This window comes from Triturus cristatus, chromosome 12 (genome assembly GCF_964204655.1).
Source record: "Triturus cristatus chromosome 12, aTriCri1.1, whole genome shotgun sequence".
Lineage (NCBI taxonomy): Eukaryota > Metazoa > Chordata > Amphibia > Caudata > Salamandridae > Triturus > Triturus cristatus.
This window is the reverse complement of record NC_140595.1, coordinates 77,647,203-77,662,020: the sequence shown is the minus strand read 5'-3', so window position 1 is coordinate 77,662,020 and position 14,818 is coordinate 77,647,203. Positions and strand designations below refer to the sequence as shown.

Sequence of the window (14,818 nt, the reverse complement as noted above, 5' to 3'; positions counted from 1 at the left end):
ACCAGGCTACTGAATGTATTTATTTAAATGCTGCCACAGCTTTCAGGCAATTGGTCGCATCATTAAAGGGGCCATTCAGGGATGAGGAAGAAATAGTTCTCTTTGTCCTGCTCTGCATGTCTAACAATCGCCAACAATAGTCATTCTAGAACGTTGCTTTGTTTGATGACGTCAGCTGAGGCTTTTAGATGTATTGTGACATCATTCAATGGATGGCGCCTTTACGCGCTGCCACGTCATCGTGACTGGAATCCATCTTAAAATGAGCCAGCAAGAGCCATTTTGTCTTAAGGAATCAATGCGTTACCACATGCAAACCAACTATCTCTCTGATTTTAAAGAATTCCTCCCTAAATTAGTGAAGCAGCGAGCGTTATATGGACCCTAACTCAAACACCTGGTCTAAGTACTTGCTATATATACACCAGGCTTTCCCAGGTTTTCTCTAATTTCACTCTTTTAATACTATTGGTGAATAACTAATGTAAATTTCCAGATTGTTTATACAACATGACAGATAAGGGCACTGAGTCTCAGGAGAATAGGGATTTGCCCAGAATGACACAATTAGCCCAACTGATCATGGATTCATTTATTCAAACCCAAAAAGCTAGAAACAGAGACGCCACACGCTCTTTGATCCCTCAGACATGACAAGAACTGAAATAAAAACTATGCATTTAAAAACATGAAATCAGTGACAGTGTTTTATAACAATATTAAAACACACACTATAATGGCAGTTTAACACTCTATCAAGTTGTGTTGTATTTGCAATTAAAATAGTGGCAGGATGGTGCATGTAGCATGTGCTACATCCAAGGCTTATGGAGTTATGTGTCAATAGAGAACCACATTAGGTTTCAGGGTAGACTCAATTATGCTGCAAGAAAAGACAAATATCTAGTAGACGGCAAGATATTTTATGCAGCACCATTTCACTATTTCGTCATTTTTAACTAGAGGTGGGCGGAACTCGCAAAGTTTCTCTCCGTGGTATTCCACAGAGGTACATAAAAACTCTGCGAGATTCCACGGAGTTCCATCCTCAGCTGGAAACTATGCAGCTCGCGCTGCAATTTAGCACCGGTAGCGCGAGCATCGCTGAAAAATCCACGTCAACGGCACCATAGGTTGCGCAACAGTGCGCGGCCATTCAAGCTGATTTTGCTGCTGATCGAATAGAAAATCTACTCGAGGGGCGCCAAATCTACTCCAGATGAAGGCCTCTGACCATGACCGCTCACGACCGCCCACAACCACCCGTGTTAGAAAATCGTTCTAGGGAATGCTAAATGGCGCTCGCCCACTCGCATGTTCTGGAGCCTCGCCAGAGAAAAATTCCACCACACGGCGATTGACGGAATTTAGCGAGAAGTCTGTGTTAAAGAATAATGTGCAGTGACCAAAATTCCGCCAATTCTGTGGGCGGAATAAAACATTTGCCCACCCCTAGTTTTAAAACACATCAGTACTCAATCACATAATTCCAGTTGTCCTGCTATTCGGGAAGAGTTGGTGCTAAACTCTCTGGAAGTGTTTCCGGGACTCCAATGAAAATCAGCATGCTTTGTGGCCTCATCAGGGATATGAAGCGCTATACAAAACCTACAGTACAGTATACTACAATGGAATGTTGACACCGCCCAAAGGCATTTTTGCTAAACAACCGCTTAGAAGGGGTTCAGGCAGTAAGCTACCAAAACTGTCAAAAGTTACAATCTGATTTACCTTTTAACAGTATAGTAGTCAGATGTTGGAGTTGTTGGTGGGACAGCAGTGCACAGGAGTGGCAAACACCACCACAGATGTGGCCTACCGGCTAGAGCGGTCGACCTCGAAGCTGGGGAACCAGGTTCGAGCCTTGGCAGGGACGCTCAACATCCTGTGATTCTGGGAAAATCACTTAATATCCCTGTGCCTAACAAGATGAATGTGTCTGTCTGTAATACAACATGTGCTCATGTAAAGTGACTGATACCTTTGGGTCGAGTTAGCGCTATGTAAAACTCCCCCAAAAAATAACTAAAGTCAGAGCCGAAATTGAGCATCCCAGTATGCAATTGCGGGCACCAGGTTTGTGATAAAGTCTCCTTCCCGAGGGAGGCTTCATTGCATACTGCAGATTCAGCCCAAAAATATTTTTCTCTTATTAAATCTAGCAGGATTGCACTAGCGAACAGCGAATCCCAAATAACGACGAGACAGAATATTGTTACCACAACATTGTAGGACAAAATATTGAAAGGCGAGTGCCCGACGGCAGGTAAGGATTTACTATTCCCACCTCCACATCTATGACCTTTGAAGATATATCTCCCCGACGTTCGTATAAGTGAAGGTAGGTGTAGACATGTATAGAAACATATCTTTCGATATTTTGTGCCTCGACATTGTGATAACAATATTCTGTTGCGTCGATATTTGGGATTCAATACTCCCAGCATGCACAGTCTAACAGAGAATGAAAAATGTTTCTCAAGAATTAGCAACTACTCCATTGACAGCCTCCAGCTTCAAACCATCTCAACAGCTTTGAGATTCCATGAGACTGCATTTCAGCTACAAAATAAATTCTATCCGGAGTAACATTGCGGCTTCTAACAACTTAAAACCAATGACCAACCTACAAACGACCACCTGACTTCCACTTTTCATGAGTTCACATCTCTATAAGAAGAAGTTGAGGAGAGGATGTGGCTTAACGGCGAGGGTGGTTGACCTCGGAGCTGGGGTACCGGGTTTGAGTCTCGGCAGGGATGCTCAACATTCTGTGGTTCTGGGCAAATTACATAGGGCCATATGTATCAAGCCTTTTTCCCGTTTGCAAACGGGCAGATTCTCAGAATCGGCCCATTTGCGAATTGGAAAAAGCCTTTTGAGATGTATCAGCCCAAAAGCCCATCGCAAAATAGAGAATAGAAAAATTTGCAGTTCTCTATTTTGCGAAAGCAGTTAAGGAATTGCAAATTGCGATTCCTTAAATGCAATTCTGGAAGCACCAGAAATTTGCTATTTGGCCTTAAGGAATTGCAAATTACCACCAACTTCAAGTTGGTGGTAATTTGCGATTTTCTTTAAAAATGCACTTTTTTGATTTTTTAAAAGTGCCATATGTCGCACATACATGCCCTTAGGGCATGTATGTGCGCAAAATGTGCACACATGCATATTTCAGGGGTGCAACAGAGTGTCCTTTTGGCACCCTTGCAACCTTGAAATTGCATTCTCAATTTGCAATTCTCTAATTGGTAATCGCATATCGGGAATGTCTTCCCATTCATTCCTATGGGCCTCCTAGCAAAATGCGATGCAGCGCGCGCTACGAAATTCGTTTTATTTATTTAATTGTTTACTTACCTCCAATTATCCATATTCCGGTTTTTAGTACTCCCCGCCCCGCCTTTCCGCCCCACGGAACTCCTTCCACGGGCCGCGGCTGGTACAGGATAACTTTTTAAATCATGTTTTCACATATAATTGTTTTTATGTATTTGTATATGTGCAACTTTTATGGTTTTCTGAACAAAAACCGAATAAAGTTTATTTGATTGATTGATATCACAATGGTTGTTGTGTCCTCCTGGATCAGGGAGTTTCCAACTCTACAACATAAGGTTTGATAAATCCTCTACCGATTAAACATAAAAAAGTGTTTTCCAGAGTCACTTAATTACTATAGATCCATTGCATGTGCCCGCTGCCTTGACAAGACCTTCAAGGCTGTGGTTAACACCCAGCTCTCTGCCAGCTGAACATAGGAGAGGAATTGCTCACTGGTCTTGACGAGGGCCAGCCCTGTGCACCGATTCTTCTAGACCTCTCTGCTGCGTTCGACGCAATCAAACACCAAATTCTCTTGATCGTCTCATAACATGATATAATGTTAGTGGCACAGATCACAATAGATTCACATGGTTCTTGCCAGGTAAGTCGCACAAAGTAAAATGTATATCTTTCCTATCCTCCTAGATGACCACCTAATGTGACATACCACAAGATGGTGCCAGTGCTTAATTTGTGCCGGTGTTTTCCGGTGCTTGGCACTGGCACTTATTTTATATACACAGCATATATTTATGAGAAAGAATCAAATGGTGGGGCTGAGTTTGTATTTTTAATCATCATTCATTAGTGGAGCATTAAACTATACAATGTATCTTAAAAAACATGATGATTGAACTTAAACCTGCAGTTTAAGGGCAGGTTGTGCCAGCTTCCGTGGACCAGTGAGTAATACCTTGAGCCCTGGTGCTTAATGTTTTACAAATTAAGCACTGTTGGGGGCCCTTTTCAACATCTACATGGTTCCCTGGTCCACATCTACAACAACCACGATATAGATTACCACGGACTACTAGGTGTATGCTGACGATACCCAGATGCGTTTCAGAGTAACCAATGATCCTTGTAACTCCAAACTAGCTTTGCTGGTACAAATGGGGGATGGGAGCACAATGCCTCACCTCCCAGCACAGTTCGCCCCTTAGCATTGTGGTAAATGCAGTTCACAGTGATTTCTTACTTGGATTTTAGCTGTAGTGGTTCACCAAAGTTGGTGCAGGTTAGTGCTGTGAATCTCTAGACACATGTGTTTCTGGATATTATCCGTCTTCAGTAGAGATAAAAAATGAAAATTCCTTCTGGGGTTGCTGGAAAGGCTGCCATAGTCTCTCAGGTCTCAGTACCTCTCTCTGGCGCACAGGTGCATCGCCAAGAGCTCGTCAGCTCAGTGGCTCAAGGGAGCCTTTTCAAACAAATGGGGGATGGGAGCACACTGCCTCACCTCCCAGCACAGTTCGCCCCTTAGCATTGTGGTAAATGCAGTTCACAGTGATTTCTTACTTGGATTTTAGCTGTAGTGGTTCACCAAAGTTGGTGCAGGTTAGTGCTGTGAATCTCTAGACACATGTGTTTCTGGATATTATCCGTCTTCAGTAGAGATAAAAAATGATAATTCCTTCTGGGGTTGCTGGAAAGGCTGCCATAGTCTCTCAGGTCTCAGTACCTCTCTCTGGCGCACAGGTGCATCGCCAAGAGCTCGTTAGCTCAGTGGCTCAAGGGAGCCTTTTCAAACAAATGGGGGATGGGAGCACACTGCCTCACCTCCCAGCACAGTTCGCCCCTTAGCATTGTGGTAAATGCAGTTCACAGTGATTTCTTACTTGGATTTTAGCTGTAGTGGTTCACCAAAGTTGGTGCAGGTTAGTGCTGTGAATCTCTAGACACATGTGTTTCTGGATATTATCCGTCTTCAGTAGAGATAAAAAATGAAAATTCCTTCTGGGGTTGCTGGAAAGGCTGCCATAGTCTCTCAGGTCTCAGTACCTCTCTCTGGCGCACAGGTGCATCGCCAAGAGCTCGTAAGCTCAGTGGCTCATGGGAGCCTTTTCAAACAAATGGGGGATGGGAGCACACTGCCTCACCTCCCAGCACAGTTCGCCCCTTAGCATTGTGGTAAATGCAGTTCACAGTGATTTCTTACTTGGATTTTAGCTGTAGTGGTTCACCAAAGTTGGTGCAGGTTAGTGCTGTGAATCTCTAGACACATGTGTTTCTCGATATTATCCGTCTTCAGTAGAGATAAAAAATGAAAATTCCTTCTGGGGTTGCTGGAAAGGCTGCCATAGTCTCTCAGGTCTCAGTACCTCTCTCTGGCGCACAGGTGCATCGCCAAGAGCTCGTCAGCTCAGTGGCTCAAGGGAGCCTTTTCAAACAAATGGGGGATGGGAGCACACTGCCTCACCTCCCAGCACAGTTCGCCCCTTAGCATTGTGGTAAATGCAGTTCACAGTGATTTCTTACTTGGATTTTAGCTGTAGTGGTTCACCAAAGTTGGTGCAGGTTAGTGCTGTGAATCTCTAGACACATGTGTTTCTGGATATTATCCGTCTTCAGTAGAGATAAAAAATGAAAATTCCTTCTGGGGTTGCTGGAAAGGCTGCCATAGTCTCTCAGGTCTCAGTACCTCTCTCTGGCGCACAGGTGCATCGCCAAGAGCTCGTTAGCTCAGTGGCTCAAGGGAGCCTTTTCAAACAAATGGGGGATGGGAGCACACTGCCTCACCTCCCAGCACAGTTTGCCCCTTAGCATTGTGGTAAATGCAGTTCACAGTGATTTCTTACTTGGATTTTAGCTGTAGTGGTTCACCAAAGTTGGTGCAGGTTAGTGCTGTGAATCTCTAGACACATGTGTTTCTGGATATTATCCGTCTTCAGTAGAGATAAAAAATGAAAATTCCTTCTGGGGTTGCTGGAAAGGCTGCCATAGTCTCTCAGGTCTCAGTACCTCTCTCTGGCGCACAGGTGCATCGCCAAGAGCTCGTCAGCTCAGTGGCTCAAGAGAGCCTTTTCAAACAAATGGGGGATGGGAGCACACTGCCTCACCTCCCAGCACAGTTCGCCCCTTAGCATTGTGGTAAATGCAGTTCACAGTGATTTCTTACTTGGATTTTAGCTGTAGTGGTTCACCAAAGTTGGTGCAGGTTAGTGCTGTGAATCTCTAGACACATGTGTTTCTGGATATTATCCGTCTTCAGTAGAGATGAAAAATGAAAATTCCTTCTGGGGTTGCTGGAAAGGCTGCCATAGTCTCTCAGGTCTCAGTACCTCTCTCTGGCGCACAGGTGCATCGCCAAGAGCTCGTCAGCTCAGTGGCTCAAGGGAGCCTTTTCAAACAAATGGGGGATGGGAGCACACTGCCTCACCTCCCAGCACAGTTCGCCCCTTAGCATTGTGGTAAATGTAGTTCACAGTGATTTCTTACTTGGATTTTAGCTGTAGTGGTTCACCAAAGTTGGTGCAGGTTAGTGCTGTGAATCTCTAGACACATGTGTTTCTGGATATTATCCGTCTTCAGTAGAGATAAAAAATGAAAATTCCTTCTGGGGTTGCTGGAAAGGCTGCCATAGTCTCTCAGGTCTCAGTACCTCTCTCTGGCGCACAGGTGCATCGCCAAGAGCTCGTCAGCTCAGTGGCTCAAGGGAGCCTTTTCAAACAAATGGGGGATGGAAGCACACTGCCTCACCTCCCAGCAGAGTTCGCCCCTTAGCATTGTGGTAAATGCAGTTCACAGTGATTTCTTACTTGGATTTTAGCTGTAGTGGTTCACCAAAGTTGGTGCAGGTTAGTGCTGTGAATCTCTAGACACATGTGTTTCTGGATATTATCCGTCTTCAGTAGAGATAAAAAATGAAAATTCCTTCTGGGGTTGCTGGAAAGGCTGCCATAGTCTCTCAGGTCTCAGTACCTCTCTCTGGCGCACAGGTGCATCGCCAAGAGCTCGTCAGCTCAGTGGCTCAAGGGAGCCTTTTCAAACAAATGGGGGATGGGAGCACACTGCCTCACCTCCCAGCACAGTTTGCCCCTTAGCATTGTGGTAAATGCAGTTCACAGTGATTTCTTACTTGGATTTTAGCTGTAGTGGTTCACCAAAGTTGGTGCAGGTTAGTGCTGTGAATCTCTAGACACATGTGTTTCTGGATATTATCCGTCTTCAGTAGAGATAAAAAATGAAAATTCCTTCTGGGGTTGCTGGAAAGGCTGCCATAGTCTCTCAGGTCTCAGTACCTCTCTCTGGCGCACAGGTGCATCGCCAAGAGCTCGTCAGCTCAGTGGCTCAAGAGAGCCTTTTCAAACAAATGGGGGATGGGAGCACACTGCCTCACCTCCCAGCACAGTTCGCCCCTTAGCATTGTGGTAAATGCAGTTCACAGTGATTTCTTACTAGGATTTTAGCTGTAGTGGTTCACCAAAGTTGGTGCAGGTTAGTGCTGTGAATCTCTAGACACATGTGTTTCTGGATATTATCCGTCTTCAGTAGAGATAAAAAATGAAAATTCCTTCTGGGGTTGCTGGAAAGGCTGCCATAGTCTCTCAGGTCTCAGTACCTCTCTCTGGCGCACAGGTGCATCGCCAAGAGCTCGTCAGCTCAGTGGCTCAAGGGAGCCTTTTCAAACAAATGGGGGATGGGAGCACACTGCCTCACCTACCAGCACAGTTCGCCCCTTAGCATTGTGGTAAATGCAGTTCACAGTGATTTCTTACTTGGATTTTAGCTGTAGTGGTTCACCAAAGTTGGTGCAGGTTAGTGCTGTGAATCTCTAGACACATGTGTTTCTGGATATTATCCGTCTTCAGTAGAGATAAAAAATGAAAATTCCTTCTGGGGTTGCTGGAAAGGCTGCCATAGTCTCTCAGGTCTCAGTACCTCTCTCTGGCGCACAGATGCATTGCCAAGAGCTCGTCAGCTCAGTGGCTCAAGGGAGCCTTTTCAAACAAATGGGGGATGGGAGCACACTGCCTCACCTCCCAGCACAGTTCGCCCCTTAGCATTGTGGTAAATGCAGTTCACAGTGATTTCTTACTTGGATTTTAGCTGTAGTGGTTCACCAAAGTTGGTGCAGGTTAGTGCTGTGAATCTCTAGACACATGTGTTTCTGGATATTATCCGTCTTCAGTAGAGATAAAAAATGAAAATTCCTTCTGGGGTTGCTGGAAAGGCTGCCATAGTCTCTCAGGTCTCAGTACCTCTCTCTGGTGCACAGGTGCATCGCCAAGAGCTCGTCAGCTCAGTGGCTCAAGGGAGCCGTTTCAAACAAATGGGGGATGGGAGCACACTGCCTCACCTCCCAGCACAGTTCGCCCCTTAGCATTGTGGTAAATGCAGTTCACAGTGATTTCTTACTTGGATTTTAGCTGTAGTGGTTCACCAAAGTTGGTGCAGGTTAGTGCTGTGAATCTCTAGACACATGTGTTTCTGGATATTATCCGTCTTCAGTAGAGATAAAAAATGAAAATTCCTTCTGGGGTTGCTGGAAAGGCTGCCATAGTCTCTCAGGTCTCAGTACCTCTCTCTGGCGCACAGGTGCATCGCCAAGAGCTCGTTAGCTCAGTGGCTCAAGGGAGCCTTTTCAAACAAATGGGGGATGGGAGCACACTGCCTCACCTCCCAGCACAGTTTGCCCCTTAGCATTGTGGTAAATGCAGTTCACAGTGATTTCTTACTTGGATTTTAGCTGTAGTGGTTCACCAAAGTTGGTGCAGGTTAGTGCTGTGAATCTCTAGACACATGTGTTTCTGGATATTATCCGTCTTCAGTAGAGATAAAAAATGAAAATTCCTTCTGGGGTTGCTGGAAAGGCTGCCATAGTCTCTCAGGTCTCAGTACCTCTCTCTGGCGCACAGGTGCATCGCCAAGAGCTCGTCAGCTCAGTGGCTCAAGGGAGCCTTTTCAAACAAATGGGGGATGGGAGCACACTGCCTCACCTCCCAGCACAGTTCGCCCCTTAGCATTGTGGTAAATGCAGTTCACAGTGATTTCTTACTTGGATTTTAGCTGTAGTGGTTCACCAAAGTTGGTGCAGGTTAGTGCTGTGAATCTCTAGACACATGTGTTTCTGGATATTATCCGTCTTCAGTAGAGATAAAAAATGAAAATTCCTTCTGGGGTTGCTGGAAAGGCTGCCATAGTCTCTCAGGTCTCAGTACCTCTCTCTGGCGCACAGGTGCATCGCCAAGAGCTCATCAGCTCAGTGGCTCAAGGGAGCCTTTTCAAACAAATGGGGGATGGGAGCACACTGCCTCACCTCCCAGCACAGTTCGCCCCTTAGCATTGTGGTAAATGCAGTTCACAGTGCTTTGCCGGTACGCCTCCCTGGCTAAGGACCTCTGATTGAGAGAAACAATAAGCGATAGGGGGAATGCTTGAACTATTCCCAGCTTGCGTTGCTGTCTGGAGGAGACCTGGGCCTTGCCCTTTGGACTAGACAATTCTTATACAAGCAGGGCCAAGCATGACCTGCACAAGACAGGTCTCCGTCTGGTGTGGCATGGCTGACAAAAAATGGCGGACTGGAACATGGCCCAGAGTTATTACTAGTATCTGAAACAGAACTTCACTGGAAGGCGCTAATTAAAGTCATATGTTTGAAGTAAGTTAATTAACAATGCTCCAATTAGTCATTCAAAGATGCTTCTTCCAAAAGTCAGTTATGGCAATGACATTTTGATTTAATAATTCAATGGCAAGTCATTGATGAACATACAATCTCTCTGTGGAGTTCTTCTTTGAATGAAGTTGTTTTGGGCAACCAGCTTTTGGAGGTGGGCACAACCATGAGCGACATTGGACCATTTAGAGTGTACAGGCAGGGCCGGCCTTGGGCATGGGCGAGCTGGGCCCAGGCCCGGGACGCCAATATTCTGAAGGGCGCAGCAGGGGGCTGCCTGACTTAATGCCACGCAAACAGCCTCTCGTCCATCCCATTTGGTCTCAATCGGGTTCTGTTAAAGACCTTGTAATCCGCCCTTAATGTACCTAAGCGTAATTGTTAGCACCCCATCAATCCCCTGCCCTCATCACATCTTCCTCACGCCTCCTGCCATCACACTGCAAGCCCCCCGCCTCCACAACAAACATCACATTTTCTTTACGCCCAGAGAGCTGTCCCAGCCAATCAGGCCCTGTGTGCAGTGTAATAGGTTGAAGCTTGTCCAATTATACTTTGAGCTTTTACAAGTATCTGAGAATAAATCAATCATTGCATCTGTCCATTTTTTGTTTCTTGCTAAGTGTAACAGACGTACCAGAGCATGGGTCATATGCTTACTGTGCCAGAAAACTCAAGCTACACTTCTCAAAGCAAAGCGAAAATGGTCAAAACCATTATGGGTTGCTAGTTCTCCAGCCTAGGGGGGGCTATAACCTGCTCCTATTGGTGAAGGACCTAGTCTTATTTGCATATTAGTGGTCTCTGTCTTGAGTGGCATAGTGTGCAAAAAAAACCAAGCATTGGCATAGCCAATAGGTCTCGCCTTTGGGACCATATAAGTGTTTAACCATGCAACAGTTGCATAACTAAATACTTATAAGGTCCCAAAAGCGAGACCTATTGGCTATGCCAAGCGGCCGTGTGGCCGCGAAAGTGAAAGCAATCGCGGTAAAGTGCGGCGCGCGCACCCGCGCACATGCACTGTAGCTCTAGGCTGGCCTGGTAGCACTTTTTGGAGCCCTCTCAATAAGTCTCAGCAGACCAGCGCATGCGCTGGGTCAGGCCAGACCTAACCAATGGCCTGCAAAGCAGCCTGAGAAATTACCAGTGTCTGAGATTAATTCAAACACTTCACCCACCACTTCTGTGAGAGGTCCTGTTTTGGGGCACCACAACCATGCCTCCTTTCCCTGTCAATGCCAATACTGATGAAACTCTTCCATCTGATCTAAAAAAAAAACAATGTGCAGCTTAGGATTCGCTGTAGACTCTGAAGTGTCCTTGTTCCTTGAGGTGAACAATATTTCCAATATTGTCATTCACGGGTTCTCAGAGGAAACCTATCTCAGCTACTCTTGTCTTAAGGAATGACCCTAGTTGAACCAGTGACTATGCCTACAAATGACAACTGCAAAAAGGGCCCCTGGCTGCAGTCTGAATTATAATAAAATACAGCAATAGTAAGGGTTTAGTGGACCCTGCAGGCCTCTACGCCATGGAGCCACTGCACCTGCTGCACCAATGGAAATTACGCCTCTAAAGCTAATTTACCATCAATATACTATAAAGTGGCCACAAGCGTGGTTTGGTTGATTGAACACATAGAACCTGCCACCAGAAAGGTTTTAAGGCCCGGGCAAAGTGGGCATTTTTACCCAGCCCCCGCTTCCCCCTTCCAAGCCCCCCCCGCCCCGAACTGAACTTTCTCTCTATTTGACCTCTTAAACTTTTCTGCTTCTCTTTACTTCTGACTCTATCTCTATCCAGTGTCATCTTAAGGCTTTTGGGGTTCTCAGGTAATACACAGCTCAACAAGGTGTAACTAATAATTTAGCATTGTTGGCAGCACGTGGGCTTGAAGTAGCAGGACATTGGTAACACAATTCTAAGATCTTCAAACTGGGGTCCCCAAAGTATGTCTTGAACTGGGCCCCCAAAATCTTTAAAATGGCACTGGCTGATATTGTAATGGGGACAAATTACATTTTTGATTCACTCTTATAAAAATTCTATCGTGTGACGTTTTAATATTGATTTAGAATTTAAAGTGTTATCATTGTATGACTACTGCCGAGAAAATAAACAACATTTAGATACCTGAGATCCCAGGAAAATTATTTTGGCATAATACGCTTAATGGCGGGAAAATCGAAGTATTTCACGAAAAAAAGGTTCGCGAGTTTTACAACATCGTTCCCGTTACCAGTCACACACGGTGGACTACCAGAGCGGAAATAGGAATACACAGTTCTGCGTAAGCTGCTGTCTGTTTTACACAGCGCACACCGCATTATTAATTGCCTCTTGGCGCTTGCATAATAGCTGTTTTATTATCCACATTAATGACGCTCCTGCTATTTCCCTTGGAAAGATTAAAAGCTGAGTCAGCAGAGGTGCGGAGGTGGTCTGCAGACACAGAGTACAACCCACTGAGCTAACAACCCGATCGAACGGTACCGATGGCGGTTCTGTCCTGTTCTCAGTGCACACACCTCATTCACCACGGCAATGGGGCGGCCCTAGGCAGCCCCCGCTCCCACCCCCCTGGACAGCGGATCGATTATAACCCGGCCAGAGATCGATCGGACGGAACGGAACAGCTGAAGCGGCGAATGCAGCACTGCGCGGAGTCCTAGTCCCGGGGGCGTGGCTTCCGTTGGTGCAGCTGGTGCAGTGGCACCGGGGGCCACTGAACTCTGATGATTGCCGTATTTTACCATTCAAGCAGCAGCCAGGCGCCAATTTCCTTCCGTGCAGTGGGGCCCATGGCACACTGCCTGCACTACTGCCTGGGAGCGGAGAGCCAGGCACTGGCGGAACACTGTCCGATCCGTGCCCAAGCCGGACCCGTTGGGGCAAAACTACCAGAAAAAACTCTTCCCAATGGAGGCATCACTACGACTCGCTGGGAAGCTCTCTGGGTTAACACGCACACCTCAAGACATGAATGACTAGATAAGAGCAGTTTTGTTTCATGCAGCTGCTGACTTGTTTTTCTGAACTTAGTAATTGGAGCAGCGCTGAATTTTACGTTTTTAAATAGCTTATTAATAAAAATACGATTGGTGATCTAAACATTGCACATAAGCCTGTAGAGCTTATTGGCTGGGTAAATCTTGCCGATGTACCCAGTATAACTCAATTTTCCCTTAATTTCCAACACAAGACGCTGGGTGCCACAGTCAATAACTTGACCAGAAGTCAGACCCCTTTGCTCTCCCTCTGCGGTGTTCTGCGGGTTACCCTTCCTTTCGCCATATATGCACAGCCCGCATCCTTTCGAGTGCAGAGTAGCAGAGAGTGTGTGTGTGTGTGTGTGTGTGTGTGTGTGTATATATATATATATATATATATATACATATAGATATATATATATGGATGGATGGATGGGGGGATGGATGGATGCTTTGCGATGCAGCGTGAAGATATGTTAAGGGATGCAAGATTCTGCTAGGTTATGTAAAGTTAGGTCTGGAACTCAATTTACTAAGTCAACTTTAGATGTTATGGTATGCTATGTTACGTTATGCTAGGTTATGCTACGTTAAAGTTGTCTTATGGTTTATTGTGTTTCTTATATCATCTTATTTTACGTCATGAGACGTCTTGGTATGCCAGCGGATCGTAAAATGTTTTATGTGCATCTGGACAGTACTAAAGCACGGGAAGAAAGCAAGGTGTTAGAGCATTGAGTGTCAGACTTTATTTTGGGGTACAACTTCCAGAACTACTGCGTCACACTAGTTTCGTGCACTAAATAACGTCTTTTAGCTCAAAATAGTAATTACTTTGGGCGACACGGAAATTCTGAATACATATATAGCGCAGTAAAATAGCGCCTAGCGCACCCTGTGACGCAGGTGTGAAGAGACGGAACGCGCGGGTAGAGGGGTCTCGCGCCTGTCCCAGGGGCGCGCGACGCGACCGGTCTCACGCACCTGTCTCTGCGGACGCTCCTGGTTCCGGGCGGCTCGTGACGGGACGCTGCAGAGCCCGGCGCGCGCTCCCCGCTCCCTCCTCTCTGCTGCTCCCGGCTCCTTGCAGTGGGGCAATGCAGGGGCGAACTGCAGCTTTTTAAGTGAGCAGCGCGCGGGCGCTGACCCGTCCCACCGGCGCGAGGGACGACAGACGACACGAGTGCACGGCCCGGCACAGAGAGGACGTTGTTTGGGGGGCTTTGTGCACCTCTGCTTTTAAGCCTGTGAGAAAAGGGCATATATATGTCTGAGAAGTGGCTTGTGGGGTTTGACGGATGCGTTTACAATTCGTCTCCATGCCGGCAGTGCGGAAGCTACCCCCCCCCCCCCTTCGCCGCCCCCTATCCCTCTGCAGTTCACAAGGCGGACGTATATCACACGGGGTGAGGGAGGAGGGCAAGGGAGAATGAATAAGGTAGGGACGAGATAGAAGACCCAAAGGGGACACGCAGTAGACAGAGGAAACAGAGTGAGAGAATAACATATTTATGACTGGGGAGGGAGGGTGTAGGCGTTAGGGCATGGGGCCTGGAGAGAGGGCAATCCGAGGAGGAATGAAATAGGAGAGTAAAATACTTGTAAGTGGGGCAAAGGGAGATGAGGGGTGCAAGATAGATATGGGGGAAGGAAAAAAGTTTAGAGGAGGAAAGAAGACGTGGAGACAACTCTATAAGGGAGGATGTGTTCGTTTAAAAGATTTAAGGTAGATTTAAAGTAGAATGGAAGGGCTGGAGAAAATATCTAAGGGAGGGGAAACGAGAAGGAGACAATCTAGGGAGAAGAGGAGAAAAGTTGTAATAAAGAAGGGAAAGGAGTTGAGAACATGTCGAATAGAGACTGGAAGGGAGGA

General features: G+C 46.3%; 1 protein-coding gene across 2 annotated transcripts in view; it reads right to left on the bottom strand.

Moving 5' to 3' along the window:
- Positions 1-14,165, bottom strand: part of BCAN (brevican) — a 141,735-nt gene extending 127,570 nt beyond the window's left edge. Inside the window, exon 1 of one of the 2 annotated variants that reach the window (XM_085637650.1) lies at positions 13,930-14,165. The gene's annotated coding sequence lies outside the window, so the exon portion shown is untranslated. The remainder of the gene's footprint in view (positions 1-13,929) is intronic. The other variant, XM_085637649.1, reaches the window with a different exon arrangement.
- Positions 14,166-14,818: the final 653 nt, after the last annotated feature.